The sequence below is a fragment of the Delphinus delphis genome, chromosome 17 (genome assembly GCF_949987515.2).
Source record: "Delphinus delphis chromosome 17, mDelDel1.2, whole genome shotgun sequence".
NCBI lineage: Eukaryota > Metazoa > Chordata > Mammalia > Artiodactyla > Delphinidae > Delphinus > Delphinus delphis.
The window spans coordinates 39963383-39985195 of NC_082699.1; positions in this window are offsets into that span (position 1 = coordinate 39963383).

The following is a 21813-nucleotide window of genomic DNA, read 5'->3' on the forward strand; positions in this document are numbered from 1 at the left end:
TTCCTACAGTGCTCTCCTTCCCTGCTGCTGGTTGGAACCCAGAGTGGTCCAGTTTTGACCAGGTTGATGTTAGCAATGTCCTAGGGGATGACAGAGCAACAAAAAGGAAGGAACCGGGATCCTAAATGACTGTGGGGAGGAGGGCTTCCCTGCTACCCTGGACTGTCAGCCCCGTAACTATTCTGTGAGGAAAAATAAGCTTTTTTTGGGTCATCTAAGCTTACGTTTCTCAAATTTTAATGGGCACATGGCTCACCTGGAGATCTTGCTAAAATGCAAATCCTGATTCAGTAGGCCTTGAATGGGGGCTTGAGTGGGGCTTGAGATTCTGCATTTCTAACAAATTCCTAAGTGATGTTAGGGATGTTGGTTCAGGATCTATAATTTAAGTCTCTCTCCCAGGAATTCTGATTTAATTGGTTGCAGTGGAGCTCTGGGACAACTGAAAAAAAAAAAAAACCTACCCAGGTGATTTCAATCTACAGATAGGGTTGAGACCCACTGCATGGGAGAACATTTTCTGGGGATGCAGGAATCCTTTCCTGGTGCCCTTCAGCAGAGGAGACAATTCCTTCTAGCTTTTCTAAACAGCCTTGTCATCCTGTCTTCTTATTTATTAACCACTTATGGATAATGCTTCTGGTTGCTTGTGTGCACTGCTGGGAGTACTTGTTTTCCTAAGCTTCATTTCAGCCAGAAAGTTCTTTTTTTTGACTTCTTGTTTGACATCTTGTTTGGGACGCTGAGCTTTGTCTTTGAACAAAATAATTCAAGATGATAATGTATAGAGAAGCTGATTGTTGGCTCTTCCCAAAATCTGTCTTTAGGGACCACATGTGGAACATTTGATCTTCAACACTACAGCCGTGGTTTAACTTGAGCTTTCAGCCCTAAGACAGACAGACGCTCACCATTACTGAGATGGATGATGTAATAATTAAACTACTATTTTGTGCAATCAGTTTCACTTGACGGTTTCAAAGCCTTAAGAACATCTGGTGGCAATTTGTAGTTAACACAACATTATTTTGCATTTATTAAGTGTTGATAATGCAATAGGTGTTGTACAGAATACAGTCCCTGCTCAGAGGTCAGGAGAGGGCAAATATGTCCCAAAGAAAGAATGTGAGACTTATAACAGTTAAGGATTTTTCCTAAAAACCCCATGTTAGTTGAAACTTTATAATTTTGGAAAAAGCTGTCACTTGTATAACTTTTCTGCAGTTTATAAAATGCTTTTACATAGATTAGTTTAATCTTTACTTTAGCCTTGTTGCATTGTGATGTAGTCAGTAGCTTACAGTGACTGGTTTGGGTTCCTGGACCAAAGGAAGGGTGGGGTTACTGTGACTGGCATAGACCAGTCAGGATCCTCTCCCGGAGCTGGGCTGGGAGTCAGTTTCCCATGGGCCACGTGGAGGGGGTGGATGAATGAACAAAGTCAGGTCTCTGTTGGGAAATAAGCAGAGGGGAACGGACGCTGGTAGCATTCAACAGGGTTTAGTGCCAGTATTTGGGGCTGATTTATAGAGGAAAAACCTGAGGGTTATGGAAGTTGAATGACTGCCCAAGATCCCACAGTTAAGTGGTGGCAGAACGGACACTTCTAATTGTAAATCTGTTGTCCACTTTAGCAGCAGAACCAACCCAGGACAATAGTCAAAGCAGAGGTTTGTCTGCAGCACTTCCCTACCCCCTTCTTCCCCTCCTCTCTTATCCTCTTTCCCTTACAATTTAGCAAAAAGGACTCACTGGCCTTGTTGTGGTCCCAGCCCATTGATAGTGATGCTCGCCGCCAAGAATGCGCGCGGCACTCGGCAGGCCTGACCAGCATTACTTGTAGGGAAACCCCCAAAGATATTGCCCCAACCCGGGCCAGTGTTGTGGGTGGACCAGCCCTTGTGGTTCTTATTGTAGTCGCAGGAGGCACTTCAGCCAAGCCGTCAGGGAACTGTGCTGAACAAGATTTATTACTCGTGAGTCCTGGAGGGTACAGGGCACACCTGATGGCTACACAGCCAAGCTGGGGGGTGGGGAGAGAGAATGAGAGAGAGGACCTGGGGCTGTGCATATGTTAGGGCCCAAGGGTGGGATGTTGAGGGTTTTGTAAGTTCACTATTGGCTAATTTAAAGCATAACAAAGGGAATTAGGGCACAGGAAGGGAGAAGCGAAGTCACTCACGGGGTCAGTTATCTAGGTTACCCAGGGCTTTCTGAAAGAGAGACCTTCATGGGTGAGGGCAGCCTAACTCCTTATCTGATTTTTTGATAGTAGCGGTGTCAGACAGCTGGTAATGTAATTATTAAATGTGGACATCTTTGAAATGGATGCCTTGACAATCAAAAGCTTAATATCAGGCACTTACATTAGAGTAATGACGATACCATTTCTGCACTGTCCTGAACCCTAGAACCTTGGCCACACTTATTTTGTTTCTTTGGGCTTCTATTCTTCAAGGAAGGAATTAGAACTGTTGTGGAATTTGCTAAGAACTCTAATTTTCATGAATTTTACAACTCTTTTCTCCCTCTTCCCCTGGAGCCTCTTCTTATCAGTGGTTTCAAACTTTTTTGGTAAATACACACAGTGAGATGTGTATTTTCTGTAACGACGCACATACACTGTGAATTAAAAGTATCATTGAACAATGTTTACCCTCGGTACAGAATGCGATGCCCTCTTCTAGTATAATCTACTGTAGTCTATATCTTATCTCAACCTTCCTAGCTTATTTTATTTTTTAAAATTCTGCAGAAAAAGGACTACGTTGATTTCATGACCCTTCCATGGATCTCAACCCTTAGTAAAGCTGTCAGGGTCAACCTTCAACTGACTCTTTGGGCCTTAGCTAGGCAAGTCTTCAATTCTGCCGATCTCCCCATCCACTACCCGACCCCCAGTAAAATTTCTCCACCTTACATCTCATCTCCTTGGGATCCTGGCTCCCGCTTTCCCCTGTGACAGTCGTCACTTAGATATTCTGACATTTAGCTCAGCTGTGTGCTAACACTCTTTATTCTGCCCAACCCTCTCAGGCCCAAGCGATTATGAAATCTTAGATCTAGTGACCTCAGATTTCTGTACAATCAGATTCTCTTCTCTTTCTACCTCTCCCTCCTGTCTCTCTCCCTTCCTCCCTTCCATCTTTTCTTCTCCTCAGAGTGAGGTGCTCAAGTCTAAGACTTAGTAATGGTTCGTCCCACTTAAATACTAAACCTCTTTACCACAAATGTTTGACGTTAGCTCTGCCCATAGAACTGTAGCTCTGCCCAGAATCCCTGCAGAAATGCTGAATTTGTGCAGGTTCACCAGCAACTTTCACCCCCAGAAATCAAGTCCAGTCTAGCTCTTCATAAGTACATAAATCATTTTAGGGAAGGTGAAAGTTCATCTGGCCCAATATTTCTCCTCTGTTTTTGGTTTATCTTAATCCCGTTTTGCTATTTTTTCACCACGCCCTTAATCTTCTCTGTCTCCAAAAGAAGCATAACTGCCCCTCCTCAACTTTTACAAATTCTGTTAGAGCCACTTTCTTCAATAACTTATTCCATATGTTGCAGACATAAGCTCCATCAGGATCCTCCCTCCCCCCGCTGCTTCCTCATTTTTGTCTGGCATCCCTCAGTGTTTGAATCATTACAAGTAGAAGGAGAAGATACTCTCCAGTCCCATAGCAGTGGGGCCTTTCTCCTTGGTACATTCTGTGTGTTGCCTCATTTCAAAGGTTTTGTGGGCGTTTAACCCAGTGAGAAAGAGCTGCTCTGCCTTTACTGTCCTTTTTCTTCCCCTGAAAGCCCCACGTGGCTTGGGCGATGCTGCCCTTCCCTGCTCAGGACACCGTGCTTCCTGGGATAAAGGACAGAAAAGGCCTCCATCTTCCTTGGTGGGGTCCAATAAGAACTCTGAGCAGACAGAGGACACCTCTCTGGTTTTCCAGTCAATTTCCTCTGCAGACACTCTCTCAGATTTTAACTGTTTTTAAACAGATGTTTTTCTTTGTGTAAATAACTCCACTTATCTCCATTCTAGTTATTTTTCTGATCTGTGCCCAGATTTGACTGTTTCGTGAGAAACGTACTCTTGTTCTCGGTTCTCTGCTCCCAGACTAATTATTTCCCTTTGCACTGATAATAATTACTTTTACCTTTGTTGACCTGAAATGAATAGACTGCCAGCTATTTCTTCAGCAAAGATGGGTTCATTCAGGATCAGCAGAGAATTGCAGTTCAGGGTCTGCAACCATGGCGAGCCACATGCAGTTCCCCCCATAGCGAGGGAAGGAGAACACTTTTATAGAGGGGAAAAGAAGGTTGGGAGGGCTAGAGAAAATGAAGAGTTCGTGGGTTTTCATTGGCTGAGTCCTTGCCAGGAAAGACGAGAAGTCTTCTTCCTTCTGGTCTTCCACCTCTATTTAACTGAGGTTTCTGTTTTATTAATATTTTTATACCTTTCAGGTGGCTATAGCTTTTCTTTGTGATGAGATCCTTTCTGTGCACCCACAGGCTTTACAACCTTTTACCTTTTTCCACATCTCTCTGAAACCAGAGAGGGAGCCTTGCCTGCTTTGCCCTGGGGTCAGGGCCCCACAGGCGCTAGGACCTGTAAACAGTTCACAGGAGGGAGGGCTGCGGTAGGGAGTTGCACGTCATTGTTGTTGATTTGTAAGTTTGACCTTTCTTGCAAAGGTCAGCTGCCAGGAAGCTGCTTTAGAGTGTTGGCCATGCCTCCGAGGCACGGCACCCTGTGGATGTGGTGGCTGTGCCAGCGTCCGTGAAAGGGAGAGTGTTGCATGCTGAGTATTTTTTTTTTTTTTTTTTTTGCGGTACGCGGGCCTCTCACTGCTGTGGCCTCTCCCGTTGCGGAGCACAGGCTCCGGACGCGCAGGCTCCGGACGCGCAGGCTCAGCGGCCACGGCTCACGGGCCCAGCCGCTCCGCGGCATGTGGGATCCTCCCGGACCGGGGCACGAACCCGCGTTCCCTGCATCGGGAGGCAGACTCCCAACCACTGCGCCACCAGGGAAGCCCCTGAGTATTTTTTTGCAGTACCAATTTCTTCCTTTCTCCCCCCTTTCCAGTCTTTTGAAGATGTCATTGGGTTTGCTCCACAGCTCCAAATGACCACCTCTTTGCAAACACTGGCCTTATGTGCACTGACACCTGTCGTTGGAGGCACTTCTAAGCCAAAGGGGACTTGATAGATTCCTTTGTCTCTCATTTGACCCCATAGTGCATTATTTAAGGGGTTTCTTTGTCTCGCCCCATAATGTAGTATTCAAGTAAATAAACTCCGATGCCATACTGCCTGGATAAAATATTACAGCTGAGCTACCTATTCACTGTGGATCTTGGGGAAATTACTTAATCTTTCTGTGCCTCAGTTTCCTCATCTGTAATATGGAGCCGATAATGCTACTCTCCTGAGAATGAAACGAGTTAATGTATGGGAGTGCTTAAGAAGAGTGCCTGACACATTGTAAGCACCCAGAATATATCGGCTTTTTTTATTTGGCACTTCCATATTCTGACTCCATTCTCCAAACCCCCCCACCCTTGGACCACTTCTATGAATGGACAGTTAGGAGACATTGGTCCTTGGAACTGTGTTCTTTTATTTATTTATTTATTTATTTATTTATTTATTTATTGCGGTACGCAGGCCTCTCATTGTTGTGGCCTCTCCCGTTGCGGAGCACAGGCTCCGGACGCACAGGCTCAGTGGGCCATGGCTCATGGGCCTAACCGCTCTGCGGCATGTGGGATCTTCCCGGACCGCGGCACGAACCCATGTCCCCTGCATCAGCAGGTGGACTCTCAACCACTGCGCCACCAGGGAAGCCCCCTGTATTCTTTTTTTAAATCTCTGGTTTTATTTTGCCGACTTCTGAGATCCTATATCTATGCATAGAATGGACATAGGATTTTTGCATTTGGAGCTCCTCTGATGGACACAGTGACTCCCAGCAGGGAGAACAAAAGAGGCACCCCTGTCTGTGCCTCTCCTGAGAAGACAGCTGTATCACTTCCCCGAGTGCCTTGAGGGAATCAGTAGGAACCAGCTCCATCCAGTTGTCCCTTCCTTTTTTTTTTTTTATTAATTGATTTATTTATTGTTGGCTGTGTTGGGTCTTCGTTGCTGCACGCAGGCTGTCTCTAGTTGTGTCGAGTGGGGGCTACTTTGTTGCAGTGCACGGGCTTCTCATTGCAGTGGCTTCTCTTGTTGCAGAGCACCGGCTCTAGGCACGTGGGCTTCAGTAGCTGTGGCATGCGGGCTCAGTAGTTGTGGCTCACGGGCCCTGGAACGCAGGCTCAGTAGTGGCACATGGGCTTAGTTGCTCCGCGACATGTGGGTTCTTCCCGGACCAGGGTTCGAACCCATGTCCCCTGTGTTGGCAGGCAGATTCTTAACCACTGTGCCACCAGGGAAGTCCGAGTTGTTCCTTTTTTATTGCCCGTATTACCTGCTCCGATTTAGCTATCACTTTGGTATTTATTAATTATGCTGTGGCTGACCTTTAAGGTATGTCTTTTTTTTATGCAACTTAGCCAAAATCGCATTTTGGGGCAACACTAATTATAGTAATACTGGCAGGTGCTATTACTTGGCTTTCTAAGCTCTTTCCATACCTAATTTTTAGCCCGCATTGGTAATTTTATGAAATGGGGTAATCACTTTCTAACTCTTGTTATCTTTCCTTGGGTGAAGTTTCATTTTAATTTTTTTGGCAAGTGAGCTACAGATAAAGCCTGGGATTATAGCAAAACATATTTAAACACTTTGAATTGAACACAAAGTTAACTGAATCTTTTACTAAGTTGGCAAGTTAATTGAATGACTGATTAACTGGTTCCTTCAGTCAACTTTCTTGAATAGTGGGTCTGTTATCATATAGGTAGAGCCTGCAACAGTTTCACTTCCCTAACCCTATGCAAACACAAGTATTATTTTGCTGTGGTTCTTTGTCAAGCAGTACTTGCTCTTAAAACCCTGCTACTGGGGATATTTTCAGGTAACATTACATGGACTGTCTTTGCAACTTCTTATTCCATGTGTGAATCAGCTCAGCAGAATAACAGATTTGTCTGAACTCCCAGATTGTTTCTGTGCCTTGAATCACTTGCCAAGTGGTCTTGACCTTGAAGGGCAAAACTTAGTATTGGTTTGTGTCCTTTCTTTATCACCAAGCAGACCGACAACTAATTCCGCAGGGCCTTGGGGGGCAAGAGACGTCTCAGAGGCTGGTTTATTTCTCAGCTTGGGTCTGCTAGTGTGGCAGTCCTTGGGGGTAACTCATTTCTTATAGTTACAGGGTCTGCCTCCTAGACTTATAGGCCTCAACATTTATTTTATTAATTTCCAGGCAGTAACATAATGACCACTACGTAACTCTTACAGCGTGCAGGCGCAGCTCTAAGTACTTTAGGTATATTACTCCACTTAATGCTTTCAACAGCCCTATGAGGTAAGCTCTATTATTACACCCACTTCACAGATGAGGAAACAAAAAGCGCTTCAGAGCGATGAGGTTCTTGCCTGAGGTCCCATAGCAAGAGAGTGGTAATATCCAAGGTCCCAGAGCTGGTGACGGTAGAGGATTTAAAAAACCTGGTTCTGGAGTCATAACTATTATACTCTACTGAGGATGGACTTTAACTTTTGCTGAAACCAGAGTGGAAGTCGGTTTATTTACAACAAGAGATATAATAACCACGGTAATAAACATGGATTATTTTCTCTGGTCACTCCTTCCTACTTAAGTGAGCAAATCCACTTAAAAGTCCAAATCATGATCAACTGTTGTTAGATGAGCATAAAACCAGCACAAAGAAATTTAAAAAATTAATCAGATTGTGTGGATAGGGAACCAGGGAGCATTGTTGGTCCCTCTGGGCTCCAGGTTACACGGCCTCAGCCATTGTATCGCAGATACATCAGTGTTTGGAGCCGAGAGGTGATGCCTAAATCTTGCTCCATGATGTCTTAGGTCAGTGTCAGGAGTCTGGGGCGCAATTACCAGCTCCACCATGGGAAATAAGCAGAGAAGGAGCCAAGATGAGATGCCAAGAGAACCGAGAACCATGTGTGATGTGTGGGAAGGCTCCAAGCAGGCTATGGGGAGGCATTCCGGAAGAATTTCCTGAGCTAGAGTCCAGTGTTTGCCATGGATTCTTATGTGTGCCTCTGGTGTGGGCATCCTGGGAAAAGTTAAAAGAGCCACCAAAGAGGAGGCTTGATTTCTAGGACTCTAGGAAGCTGCATAGATCACCCTTTCTCCTTCTAGGGATGTGCTTAGAACTCTGACAGTGCCAAGAATCAGCCTGCCTTCCATCTTGGGTGGAGCAGAGTCCCAATAACATTCTTAACTCTCAAATTACTTAAAAAAAATCTTTTTATTTTGAAATAATTACAGATCCATAGGAAGTTGTAAAAATAGTGCAGAGAGGTGCTTTACCCAGTTTCCCCTAGTGGTACTCTTACCTAACTAGAGTACAGTATCAAACCAGGAAATTGACATTGGTACCATCCATTAGAACTTTTTCAGATTTCACCAGTTTTACATGCACTTACTTGTGTGTGTGTGTGTGTTTGAGAGAGAGAGAGAGAGAGAGAGAATAGTTCTATGTAGTTTTTTCACATGTGTAGATTTGTGTATTGTATCACCACCGTAATCAAGATACAGAACTCTTCCATCACCACAAAGATCCTTGAATTCCTTTTAAAGAAGAAAAATCTATTCCTGAAAGCACTATTAGCTCAAGTTGCTACAATACAATTGAGAAGTTAGAGTTTTCTTTATATCCTTTACATTTCATTAATATTTTTGTGTGAATACATCCTATTCACCTCTAAGCACCTAACAACACTTGGATCTTTTTGGCTGGATTGGGAGGTTATGTTGCTTCCATTTCCAACATACCCTTTGGTAAGCCACCTAAGGAGGTGGGAGATTGGTCTGTCTTCTTTACCACAGTCTATCTAGCACCTAGAACAGGGCCTAGCACACAGAAGGCACCCAATAAACATTTCTGAAATGAATTAACTCATTCTATCTTGATCCTTACTACTAATGCTGTCAGCGAGGGGGCCTCCAACAACCCCATACAGTCTTTTTTTAAAAAAATTTTATTGCTTTACAAAGTTGTGTTAGTTTCTGCTGTATAACAGAGTGAATCAGCTATATGTAAACATATATCCCCTCTTTTTTGGATTTCCTTCCCATTTAGGTCACCACAGAGCACTGAGTAGAGTTCCCTGTGCTAGACAGCATGTTCTCATTAGTTGTCTATTTTACACATAGTATCAATACTGTATATATGTCAATCCCAATCTCCCAGTTCATCCCACCCCACCCGCCTGTCCCCCTTGGTATCCATATGTTTGTTCTCTACGCCTGTGTCTCTATTTCTGCTTTGTAAATAAGATTGTCTATACCAATTTTTTCAGATTCCACATATATGTGTTAATATACCATATTTGTTTTTCTCTTTCTGACTTACTTCACTCTGTATGACACTCTCTAGGTCCATTCAGTTCTCTATAAATGACCCAATTTCATTCCTTTTTATGGCTGAGTAATATTCCATTGTATATATGTACCACATCTTCTTTATATTCCTCTGTTGATGGACATTTAGGTGGCTTCCATGTCCTGGCTATTGTAAATAGTGCTTCAATGAACATTGGGGCACATGTGTGTTTTTGAATTATGGTTTTCTCTGGGTGTATGCCCAGTAGTGGGGTTGTTGGGTCACATGGTAGTTCTATTTTTAGTTTTTTAAGGAACCTCCGTACTGTTCTCCCTAGTGGCTGTACCAATTTGCAGTCCCACCAAGAGGGTTACCTTTTCTCCATACCCTCTCCAGCATTTCCTGTTTGTAGTTTTTTTTTTTTTTTTTTTTTGCGGTATGCAGACCTCTCACTGTTGTGGCCTCTCCTGTTGCGGAGCACAGGCTCCGGATGTGCAGCCTCAGCGGCCATGGCTCACGGGCCCAGCTGCTCTGTGGCGTGTGGGATCCTCCTGGACCGGGGCACGCACCCATGTCCCCTGCATCAGCAGGCAGACTCTCAACCACTGTGCCACCAGGGAAGTCCTAAACTGCTCTTTGAACTAGCTTTCCTTTCAGGTATTCTCAGTTTGGGCAGAGGCATTACCTTTCTCTTGTTCTGATAGTTGATACCTGGTTGAAATTCTCTGTGTTTAGTATATTAATTGCCATTGGTTCTTCCTCTGACACAGCCTTCATCTAATGTCTGGATTCTTAAAACTAAATGTCTAAATGCTACTCTGACTTCCGAAACCACCTCTCCCTGCTTACACCCCTCTCCATGCTGCCCATTATTTTTATTTATTTTATTTTTCTTTATTTTTTGGCTGCATCGGGTCCTAGTTGCGGCATGTGGGATCTTCGTTGAGGCACTGGGATCTTTGTTGTGGTACGCGGGCTTCTCTCTAGTTGTGTGGGCTCCAGAGCACTTAGGCTCTGTAGTTTGCGGCATGGGGCTCTCTCGTTGAGGCACATGAGCTCAGTAGTTGTGGTGCGTGGGCTTAGTTACCCCGTGGCATGTGATATCTTAGTTCCTCAATCAGGGATCGAACCCATGTCCCCTGCATTGGAAGGAGGATTCTTTACCACTGGACCACCAGGGAGACAAGAATGAGAGAAGGCAGCTGGGATTAACTGGGGAGAGAGAGTGCCCTGAGGACTTGCCTTGGTGGGACAGCAGGAGCGTGAACTGTGAAGAGTTAATGCTTCGTCATGAACAGACTCACCACCTGCATCAGTGCATCCTAGGTGAAGACAGGCAGGGTTATGAGGATGAAATTCCAAGGAGGATGCTGCCTTCTCCCCAGGCAGTGGTAGAATTTGCAAATGGATGGACTGCAGAGCTGGAACTGCAGGAGAGATAAGAAGACCTTCCAATCCCTGTGGTTGGGCTCATAGGTGAAGTAAGGGGCCAGGATTCAGAACCCTGAAGCTGAAGGGAAGAAACCAGGGTCTTGCAGGACAGGGATGAGGGTTGGGAAGTGATGTGTAGGAGGACTAGAAAGTGAGCTAGTTTGGGGTTTGCTCTTTGGGCCCAACAAGAGGGAAATGCCTAGGCCCAGATTTCAGGACCCTTGATGCGGTAGACAAACCCACCAGCCCAAGCTCTGGCCCTTCTGAGGCTTATCTGGTGCCAGAGCTGCTCCAAGGTCCCAGGCAGAGCCAGGGCTGGAACTCCTGCTGTTTTCCTAAGGTCAGTGGGTGGTGGGAAGGCAGGGGCGGAGGCAACGGCTGTGAACCCTGCCCCTCCACTTGCTGCCCTTCCCCCACCCCCCGCATTTTTAAAGTTCCAAACCTATTTCTGGGCTTCCCATCTTGGACCAGAAACGTACCTCAGCCGTAAGCACATCGTGAGTCTTTAGCTCTCTGGTAAGAACTTGAGGTTTGTGTAATGAAGATAGAAGTAGCTGTGTTTGAAGTGGTTGCCATGATATGGGAATAGATGGGGAAAGGCCTCTTGTCACAAGGCAAGGGGCTGCCAGAAAGTGAAGACTAGTCTCTTGGAATGTGTGAGGTGCAAGGAGAAAAGCTGCTGTTCTATCCTGGGAGCTTGGTGCCCCAGGAGAATGGGTGAGAATTAAACCTTCTTCCTGCCTTTTAATCTTTTTTATTTTCTATGTTACTGCATTGGTCTGATTCCACTTTCCTTCTTCCTTGTCCTTTCCTTCCTCCCCTTCCATCCTTCCTTCCTTCCTTTTGATGAAGGAGAAGGGGATCTGGCTAATAACCTGACATGATGAAATCTGCCATGCTGTTTAAGAAAATGTGACCTAAATAATTAAAAATAATATATCATAATGTTAAATTAGTAAAATGGAATTGTTATGGAAACAACATGTGCGGGGATTGGTTAATGTCAACAAGCCCTATTTCAGCTTTGAGGAAAAGCTACAGCTTGCGGTGGGTGGTGGATAAACACAGCATGTAGTACATCATATATGCCCATGCAGTGAAATGAGCCAGACGGGCAGGCTCTCAGAAGAGATGAAATGAATTAGAGGCCAGAGCTTGAAAAGGTAAAAGGGACCTTCTGATTGTCTTCAAGTAGTTGAAGATGATCAAATCTCAAGAAGCGTGTTTCAGGGAATTTACGAAGGCACAGGAAAACCGGTATTTTAAGGGCATTTCGTGGCTGGTGGGCTTGGCTAGTAGATTACATTTATGGTTTAGTAGCTAGGAAATAAAGTGCCAAATTCTTTATATCCATTGAAATGTCCATAATTTTCTCAGAAAAGCTAGAAGCTGAATTTTATGAATGGTACCCTGAGTCAGTACCCTGGAGTCAGATAGGCTAGGTTCAAATTCACTTACCAGGCTGCTTGATCCCAGGGTAAGTTATTTCTCTGAACTTCAGTTTTCTCATCTTTGAAATGGGGATGATTATGGGAATTAAATGAGGTAATAATGTACACGATTGTGGTTTTCAAGGTGCTATTCAATACTAGTTGTTATTCTTCCCAAGTCCTATCTCCTAGACTAGAAGGTTTAGGGCAACACCCTGCAGGGTCGCACGTGTTTGCTTTTTACCTCCACTCGGAGGCTTACGTGCAGTGTATTCCAGTATCCTTACCCGAGTGCCATGGAACCTCTGGGACCTGAGCCTATGTTTCTCCCCCTTCTCTATTAATGATAACAAAATGAACAGTCATAGTCATTGCAGAATCCAGTTAAAGCCAGGCTTTTTCTTTCCCCCACCTTGAGCTCTTCGGGCTGGGAGCTTGTATGGGGATAGTGGGAAGGCTTGGCCGGCTCCTGTGTTTCCCTGTCTTGTTCTTTTACTTCCACCCCACTCCCTCTGGTGTCCTGGGTGAGAGTGGGAGGAGAAGGAGGAAGGAGAAAGGGCTTGGAAGGTCTTACTTGAAAACAGTTGTAACTGGCATTGGGGCACCTGAGTGGCTTGGGTGCTACAGTGCTGATGCTGACTCTTGTGGGGAGAGGTCGTTCAGGGACTCTGGCCCTAGCATTTTCCCACCTGTAGCTCCCTTGATACTGGCGGTGGCTCCTGCAGCTGAACATTTGTGACTCTCTCCTCAGTTCTTGACTATCATCTCTCTGTTGGATCACCTTGACCTTCTAGGCGGTCCATTTAAAGCTCATCCGTTGGTCTCTTCCATGGGGTTTATAGCTGCCCAGTGAGAAACCTATGAACATCTTTTTCCCACCAAACTCTAGGAAAGCTGGCTGTTCCCTTTGTTGTCTTGCCTCTTTGCCACCAGACAGGATGCTCCAGCCAGCTTCTTACCTTTAACATTTGGGGAACGAGTCAGATGTCAGTCCTGCTATCACTAGGGAACAAATGACAAACTCTTGAAGTTCTTCTCTTAAAGAACCCTTCATTTAGCATAAGGTGGGGTTTGGGGAGAGGCGCTGTCTTCTCTTTGTTCACAGTGGGGAGGACTCTTGGGTTACCAACAACTCTCTTCAAAGAAAATCCCAACTACCTCCTAGCTTCTTCCTGACCTAATGAATTTGTACATTGCTTTTTACAGTGTATTTTTTGGAGGGGGCTGATGAGCTCCCCTTGGAAGAACAATATTTTTGGTCACCCCCTTGTAAATCCTGCAGGATGGCCTTGGCATCTGTCTTCTAAGCTTTGAGGCATGGCCCACACTCAGAGATGGGAAGGGTCCCATCTGAACACTGTTTCACCAGGGTGAGGTTAAGTGTTCACAAAGATGGGGCTGTAAACAGAATTTTTTCAGGGCCCTTCTGCTGCCCCTGGATACCTAGAGGCCCCTGGACCTCAGGGCCTCCTTCTGTGTACCGGCCCCAGAATCCTTAATACAAGTCATAAAGCTCTCATTCCCAACTAATCCCGAACAAAGTTGTTAGACAAAGCCAGTCTGGTTCAAGGAAATCACTTGAAGCAAATGCAAAACCAGTGCAGTTAAAAGGAAAGGAAAATTCACGAAGGGAAAAAAAAAAATCCAAGGAGAATTTCAGCATAGAGTTTTTGGCAGATGAAACCAACATTCTGTCTCGTTATAGCCACCCTGTCTGAGCTGGGGGCAAGGAGAGGGGAGCTCTCCCTCCCTGGAGGGGTTCTCTTTTTGCCTCCCCCCGCCTGCACCAGTAGTTTGAAGTACCTGTCCCTTCTATTAATACTGGGTCATCGCCAGTAGGACTCATAGGTTTTCTCTGTAAGCTTGTAACCAGGATGGTATATGTACCAAAATGTTACCCAATTTGAAGGGTATGTGGGAAAACCCCCCAACCCTAGCACATAATTATCCTCTCAGCATCATTTAGAAAGTCACAGCCATTCCCTCCATTCCCTCAACCTCTAACATGACCAGTAGGGGGCACTGCAGGGTGAGATTCCCAGCAGTACCCCTGCCTCTCTACCAAGTTACTGGAACATGAAGTATGGAACATAATCCACTTATTTTAGTGATAGTAGTATACTTTTAGCTACAGTCATTCTTGCTGAGCGATTATCTATGAATTGAAGATCTCAGTTGCTCTTGGGATGTGATTGGCTAAAGAAGGACGTTTTAGCTTGAAGGATATGGGATACATTCTGACTGGGTGTTAGGAAGATGTGAAGCAATGGGCCCTAGTGATTGTCCCTGGAAGAATGGTTCAGAGATGACCACTGGGGACCATGATGCATTTGGCTAGGGCACTGAGAGAAGGGTCTGGCAGCCTTAGATGCGGATGTGAGGGAGCCAGAGACGTGAAAGCTGAGTGTTTTAAAACCTCAGGAAGCAGCTATCTTCTACGCCTGACTTTATTGGATACTGTGAACTTGGGCAATTGAACTTAAAGCCAACAGTGAGTTTATTATAAAATAAATAAAGGCACAAATAGTTCTTTTTGTCAAGGAAGGGAAATTGAGGGAAGAGTGGAGAGTAAAGAGAAAACAAATCATAGATTTTAAAAGAGTCACAGATACTAAAACAAAAATCCAAGGCAGATTTGGAAACTAGGGCTTTTTTATTTAAAACAAAATTATTTTTCAATCAGGGAATTTAGGTGATTCAAATAAAAAAGTACGAAGAGGTTGATAATGAGAGGTCTACCCCTTTCTACGAGGCACCGTTTTCCCCTCTCCATGGCTTTCTAGAGATACTTCATGCATATATACAAATGATGCATTATTCTAGTTTCCTTTTTTAATATGACTGTAACTTGGAGATAATTCCTTTCTAGTCCTGAAGTGTTTCTTCGTTTTTATTGCTGTAAAATATTTCGTTGTCTGTGGATAGACATCTGGGTTCTTTTCAGTCATTTCCTACTACAGATGAGGATTTGTTGGACATCCTTATACAGGAAGCCGGAGCTGTGGGGAGAACACTGAAGTTCTCCACAGTGGCCAATTCAGAATCGGGCTGCTTTGAGGGGGCTACCAGGGAGGGGTACCTTCCCAGGAGGAGACAAGGACCCAAAAAGTTCTTTATATACCTACCAACCCAAGGTTGTAAAAGTTTATGAATCTGTGACCTCACCTCTACTCCAAGACCATTTATAGTTTTTGTAAAGTTTTACGTATACCATGGTCTTCCTGTGTAGATCCCGAGGAACTTTCTGATTTTCATCCTATTCCTTTGTCTCCTCTAGGCCTCGGTTTATTCATCTGGAAAATCAGAAAGGTGGACTTTAAGGTGTTCTTAAACTCTTCCTTAAGCCACAGTACTTTTATTTTTTTTCTGCCAGATGAAATTTAGGAGGAACTCTAATAAACGGTCCAGATAAAAACAAGGAATGGTATGATTTCATAGTCTCTTAATTATTTCTTGGCAGATGGTTTTCTGTGGAACCCCTGAAGTAGCTCTGAAAAGCTGTGGGCATCTATGGAAGGTTGGATGAAAAGAAACAGACACCAGCTTGAAAGGTTTTTTGTTTATGTCTGTGATAACATTATAATAATGGCTGGTTACCTTGATTCATAGGGGCACAAGATTCTATTGAGATTCTGTCATCTACTAGCTTCTATATAAATTATGACATTAGATACATTGACCAAAAGGGAAAAGGCCAGGAACATAGAACATGAAAAGTAGGTCTGGGTGGTGGTGGTGGTGGGGAGGTGGGTGAGAAGGAAAGAGAGAAAAGGAAACAACTAGGGAGATAAAGAAGAAAAGATGTTCACATGACCTTTAGATTAATGCACTGAGCTGTACCTTTTGTGAGCTGATTCCTGAATGTGGGAGGCTCTGAGGTGGGGAAGGACCATATATAGGAAGCAGAGAGATTGAGATACTTACAATTTAGTTGAGATTTTAAAGATACAACATGTAGATATTGACATTTTCCGGTAGCGTAAATAACTTCATCTCTGGATTTTAGACAGGTTGGAAAGATTCTAAACATGGTATGGTTAAATAGCCTGGGGGAAGCACACTTCAATCTTGTCTCGTCTTCTGGAGGAGGAATCATGATGGGGGTGTGTCTTTGTCATGCTGCAGGCAGACTGAACCATCAATGCTAGGCTGGTGTTTGGCACCATTCTCCTCTTAGGAACGTCCCCTGTGGGTCTGTGGCATCTGGGGAGATGTCTCTGTGGCAGGCAGAGTTCAGTGGAGGTTTAGCCCTAAAAATTCTTCAGAGTGAATACTTGTGGCCCTGGTCCATTGAATGATAGCAGAGGAATCACAAAAGGGATTTGATCTGTGAGTCATGTCTAAAAGTCCCTGAGCAGCCTCATTTTCCTCCTAATCATAGCAAACTGTCCCCCACATCTAAGTTAAGAAAAACTCCCAGCATTGATAAACTAGGTATTTATCCTGTTTAAAAAATATATGAAATGTGAATAAGTATAATAAAAATATAATAATATAAATATAATGACAATAAAATCAGGGTTCTATGGGCTCATCATTTTTAATATTTTGCTAGCTTTGAGACTTTGAGTTTGTATCTGAATTTAATGTAAGTCAGAAGAGGGAATGGGAAGTGCAAGGTGTGTGTGTGTGTGGGGTGTGGGTAGGTGTGGGTGTGGGTGTGTAGCAGGCAAGAAAAGAGTTATGGCCTCAAACTTTATTCAGGATTTCCTGAGTTTATAAAGATAGCAGTAACAAAACTTGGTGGTTCAGATATTCTGTCCCTCCTGGCCTTTAATACCCTTTGGGATTTTAAGAGGTGCTGGAACTGTTTTGTTTTGTTTTGTTTTTTCCTGCAAATAGGTGGGAAATTTTGTGGATTTTCAAAGTAGGAATTAAAATCACTGTTTTCTGTACTGTCTGATGTCTGCTAGAAGCCATCCTATCCAAGAAATTATTCATCACAGTGCAGGGATTTCTGAAGTCTTTTGAATGAAATGAGTTTGCGTAGACAAATGGCGGGTCACAGCGGGAATGCAGGAGATGAACCTGCCCTGAAAGGTCATAGATTGGCCAATCAGCCTCTGAACTTAAGGGTAGGGAACTGAGAAGGCCAAGGGTAATGGTCTGATCTCGTTAGAGGCTATTAATGGGTTTGCCAACCCCAGAAAGTGATCGCTGCTGCTGGTCACGGGTAGGTTCAATGAGAATCTCATCATTCCCATTGAAAGTCTGGTTCAAAATTGTTACTAATGTTGGGTCAATGATGTCATCTCTGTATAAAGAGAAAATACTATGGTCGAAGAGACACAGCTAGTCAAATGGCTTATCAAATTAACTGTCTAATTTGAGAAGTGTCTTAGAATGATGACAATAATTTTGAACAAGCAAATCAAGTATGCTTTGACCTGATACCTGTCCAACTATGCATCCTGACCATTGGCAACTGCAGGATTGGTATCCAGTTGTGGCTGATAAAGGATAATAATCCACACCCCATCAAATCCTGATGAACAGAGAAGAGGGTAACTTCCTCTTTTCTCTGAGGATAGTGAAAAATCTGATTTTTTAAAAAGACTTCTTTGATAAAGAGATTGTAAGCACCTAGAAGGGTAGGGACATCATATATATATATATATATATATATATATATATATATATATATATAAATTATATATAAAATTTAAAAAAATCCCATCACCTCCTCTTATTCCCTCAGGTGTGGTTCTATGGGCAGAGTGAACACTATTAAGTGTAACTGACAAAATGATGTAGCTTTCACTATTTGAAATGAGTCATCCTTAAAGATCTCAAAAGGCTGTGGTGAGGGAGACAGTGTTATAAAGGGTATGTTGGTTTTGAAAGGACATAGAGAACTTTGAGAATGTTTCTAAGAGAGGCAAAAGCATCTTGGAAATGCTAGAAAAAAAGATCCTAACCAATTTGATCTTGCTGAGCTAGCTCTTTATCCCTCAGCTGCGTGATTGTGGGGAAGTTGTTTAAACGCTCAGTACCTTAGTTTCCTCATCTGTAAAACTGGAAGAATAATGTATCTACAATACAGGGTTGTTCCTAGAATTAAATGAGCTAACATATCAGAACTTGGAACAATGATCGGCAGTAGGAATTGCTCAACAAATGTTAACAATTACTATCACTTTCATTAAAGATCTTGGGGGAAAGGATAGATTAACTTCTCTCCTCCCCCAAAATGTAAAATATTTGACTAACATACTTTCAATTTAACATTCTTTTAATGTCATAGAGAGAGAGTTTTGTGAACCTTCCAGCATAGTAATTTACAATTGTGGAGTCTGTCATGCTTTCCCCTTTACTTCAGCTTCAGCTACTTTGATTTCTCTGTGGGAGATCTGAATAGACATTTCTCCAAAGAAGACATACAGATGGTCAACAGGAATGTGAAAAAATGCTGAACACCACTAATTATTAGAGAAATTCAAATCAAAACTACAATGAGTTATCACCTCACTCTGGTCAGAATGGCCATCATCAAAAAGTTCACAAATAATAAATGCTGGAGAGGGTGTGGAGAAAAAGGAAACCTCCTGCACTGTTGGTGGGAATGTGAATTAGTGCAGCCACTAGGGAGGTTCATTAAAAAACTAAAAATAGAGCTACCATATATAATCCTGCAATCCCACTCCTGGGCATATATCTGGAGAAAACCATAATTCAAAAAGATACATGCACTCTAATATTCATTGCAGCACTATTTACAATAGCCCAGACATGCAAACAACCTAAATGTCCATCGACAGATGAATGGATAAATAATATGCGGTATATTTATACAATGGAATACTATTCGGCCATAAAAAAGAATAAAATAATGCCATTTGCAGCAACATCGATGGGCCTAGAGATTATCATACTAAGTGAAGTAGGACAGAGAAAGACAAATATCATATAATATTGCTTATATGTGGAATCTAAAATAAAAATGATACAAATGAACTCATTTACAAAACAGAAAGAGACTCACAGACACAGAAAACAAACTTATGGTTACCAAAGGGGAAAGGAGGAAAGGGATAAGTTAAGAGGTTAGGATTAACATATACACGTTACTATATGTAAAATATATAACCAACAAGGACCTGAATCACTGTGCTTTTCACCACTGAAAAAAACATGGGATTGTAAATCAACTATACTTCAATAAAAAATAAATAAATTATTTATTTATTCAATAAAATCAACTATACTTCAATAAAAAATAAAAAAATACATATGGAATTTTAATGAAATAACACTGGTAATGTAACAAATGTGACTTTTTATACATGCCAACGAGTACTGTCTCATTAAAATGTGTTCATCGTGAGAGGCAAATGACACCCATAACATTCAAAATAATTTGGTGTTCCTTTCAGAACTGTCTTCAGATTCATGGATGAAAACCAGTCTCATAACTTTATATCACACTTTAAACTTTTTAATTAAAAAAACTTTTTAGTTTAAAATAATTTGACTCACAAAAATGTTGCAAAAACAGTTCAAAGAATTTCCACATACTCTTCATCCAAATTCCCCAAATATCAACACCTTATACAACCACAGTATAATCATGAAAAGCAGGTAATATAATACTAATCTACACACTTTATTCAAAATTCACAAACTGTCCTACTGATGTCCTTTTTCTGGTCCAGTTCAGGGCACACATTGCATTTAGTTGTATTACCTTAGTTTCCTTTAATCTGGAACATTTTCTTGGTCTTTGTCTTGTCTGATGTTGACACTTTTGAAGAGGATTGACCAGTTATTTTACAGAATCTCCCTCAGTTTGGGTTTGTCTGATGTTTCCTCATAATTAAAGTTGTGAATTTTTGGCAAGAATACCATAGACACGACCCTGTGGCCTTCTCAGTACATTGTATCAGGAGGCACAGGATATCAGTTTCTCATTACTGATTACTGGCCATATTAACTTTGCTTACTTGGTTGAGGTGGTGTCTGCTAGGCTTCTCCACTGTAAAGTTACTACTTTCCCCTTTGTAAATAAGTCTCTTATAGGGAGATTTTTGAGACTATGTAAGTATCCCCTTTCTCATTCATTGTCTAATTTTAGCATTGTATTAGAGTTCTCCAGAGAAACAGAAACAGTAGGATATATATATGTGTGTGTAATGTGTATTTACATATATTCATTATGAGGAATTGGCTCACATGATGATGGAGGCTGAGAAGTCCTATGATGTGCCTTCTGCAAGCTCGAGACCCAGGAAACTGGGTGGTATAGTTCCAGTCTGAGTCCAAAGGCCTGAGAAGCAGGGGAGATGATAATGTAAGTCCCAGTCCAAGAGTAAGAGAAGACCAACGTCCCAGCTCAGGCAGGCAGGCAGGCGGGCAGGAAGAAAAAGGGATGAATTCCGCCTTCCTCTGCCTTTTTGTTCTGTTCAGGCCTTGAATGGATTGAATGATACCCACACACACTGGGGAAGGCCATCTACTTTACAGAGTCCACCCACTCAAATGCTGATCTCATCTGGAAACACCCTCACAGATACACCCAGAAATAATATTTAATCTGGGCACCTCATAGTACAGTCAAGTTGACACATAAAATTAACCTTCACAACCTCTATCTATAATTCTTGCCTGGAACAATGATTACTTAGATGTTTGCCCAAATGGTCACATTTTTTTTTTTTAACTCCAAACCAGTATGTCTAGATGGGCAGTTCACTTTTACACACTTGAATGGGCGACAGGGTGACTGTGGGTTGTTCCCACATTCAAATCCAATGTCTGTAAGTGCTGTACTTCTTTTCCTCCTCCCATTCCTCCCTGTTCTACTATGTTTTACAGTGCCTACACAGAGGCTTCTCAGACAGAGGAAAGCACATGTTATTTGGAAACAGACAGATCTGGATTTGAATCCTACACCCACCACATCCCAGTTGGGTAACCTATTCAAGTAACTTAATCTCTGGGTTTCAGGTGCCTCCTAAGTGAAAATAGTATTCCACTTCATGGGCTGTTTTAAAGGGTATATAAGCTACCACGTATAAAATTTTCTGCATAAGCATGATGTGAGGCTCTTTAATGAAAGTTGGCTCTTTGTTGTTCTTTTTCCAATGAAGGCAATCAAATAGTCACGGTAGATACAAAGGCTGAGTTTTGATTTCATGAATTTAGATTGAGGCCAGCTTTAAAAAAATCTCTTCAGGTGATTCTAATGTGCACCCAGAGTTGAGCACCACCGAATTAGATGCTCACTTAAGGCCTTACTGATTTAAAACTCTAAGATAAAAGAAAACTGAATATAGCTTTACTTTTGTAATTTTAGCATGGTATCATTAAAGGTATGGACAATAAAAATAATAAAATATTGTATAAAGGGGAAAATTTTGTGAAAAGGGGCAATTTGAGGTATTGATTCATTCATCCACTTAGGTAATCAGTGGTTTCTTGAACCCCTATGTTTAGATATTGTGCTGAGCACTGGGGCATATAAAGATGAAATGGGCACAGTCAAGCAG